The following is a 1,440-nucleotide window of genomic DNA, read 5'->3' on the forward strand; positions in this document are numbered from 1 at the left end:
TGCCACCCAGGGGCTGAACCACAAACTGACTCTTAGGTAAACACAAATTAAGGCAGTCTGGGAAACAAATACGGCCTGCTTTAAAATCAGGACTGTGGTTTACAACATGGAGGAACAGTATACTGCAGGAAACTTCAACACTCTCCTCAATACCTGACAGGACTAAGGCATGCCAAACAGAAGAGTAGAGGAAGTGAAGGACCTTTACTACAGCACATTTTTATTTTTTTCACCTTTTACTTAAGAAACTAAATTTTTTTTTATTTTTTCATCAACTGATTTTTCCTTTTTAATTACTACATTTTTATTTTTAACCAGTATTATTACTACTACCATTTTACCTTTTTTTTTAAGTGTCTTTTTATTTTCTCTTTATTTTATTTTGGGATTAGTGTTCTACATTCTATTTTCATCTTTTCTTTAGTATTATTTTACTCTATCTCAACTTTACCTTTATGCCAAAATTCTCCTACTCACTTTCCCCCTTTTGTTGTCCTGTTTCTCTTACCCTATTCCTGATTTAGATTTTCCCTATTCCTTTTTTTTAACCCCTGTTAAAATTTCACCCTACTTGGCCAGACCTCTGAGCCCAGAAGGTCAGAGGGAGACCGCGTGGCAGACAGCCGCGTCCCTTGGGACAGGCACAGCCCCTGACTGTGGAAAAGAGATCCGAGGGACTGTTGGCGCCGGGGGATTTGAGATCTGGATTCCGTAATTACAGAGGACTGAGCCTAAAAGGGGCAGCCTGAAGCACTGACCAGACCATGTAGTGCCGGTAAGAGAGGAGCTCACAGAGACTCAGCCTTCCCCGTTTCTGCAGCCGGTGTTTGTTTGTTTGTTTTCACTGAACCCTGTTCGTAGGACATTTCGGATACAGACACTCACCTGTGCTGAAGAGCGGGAGAAGGTGAGGACGAGTGGAATCTGGGGAGAGGCTGGGGAGAGAAGGGGGGCCAGGAGAAGTGGCAGCAAATTGAGTGCTGAGTCACCCCTGAGCCCAGGACCTGGGCAGCCATTTTCTCCCTCTCTTCTATTTTTAAAAAAATATTTTTATTGATTCCAGAGAGAGGAAGGGAGAGGGGGATAAAAACATCTCGGCATGTGCCCTGATCAGGAATAGAATCAGTGACCAGGAAAGGTCAGGCTGGTGCATGGGATGATGCTCAACCACTGAGCCACACCAGGTCATGGAGCGCTTGGAAGACGAGATGAGACTGAAGATTGTCTTGTATCAATATAGTAGCAAAAGTAGTGATTCTTAAAATATATATATATGGAACTTGAAAGCATTATACTAAGTGAAATAAGCCAGCCAGAGAAAGATAAATATCACATGATCTCACTCATTTGTGGAATATAATGAACAACATACTCTGATGAACAAAAACAGACCCAGAGACAGAGAAGCATCGATCAGACCGTCAAACCTCAGAGGGAAGG

Source organism: Myotis brandtii, unplaced genomic scaffold, assembly GCF_000412655.1.
Source record: "Myotis brandtii unplaced genomic scaffold, ASM41265v1 scaffold1257, whole genome shotgun sequence".
Classification (NCBI taxonomy): Eukaryota; Metazoa; Chordata; class Mammalia; order Chiroptera; family Vespertilionidae; genus Myotis; species Myotis brandtii.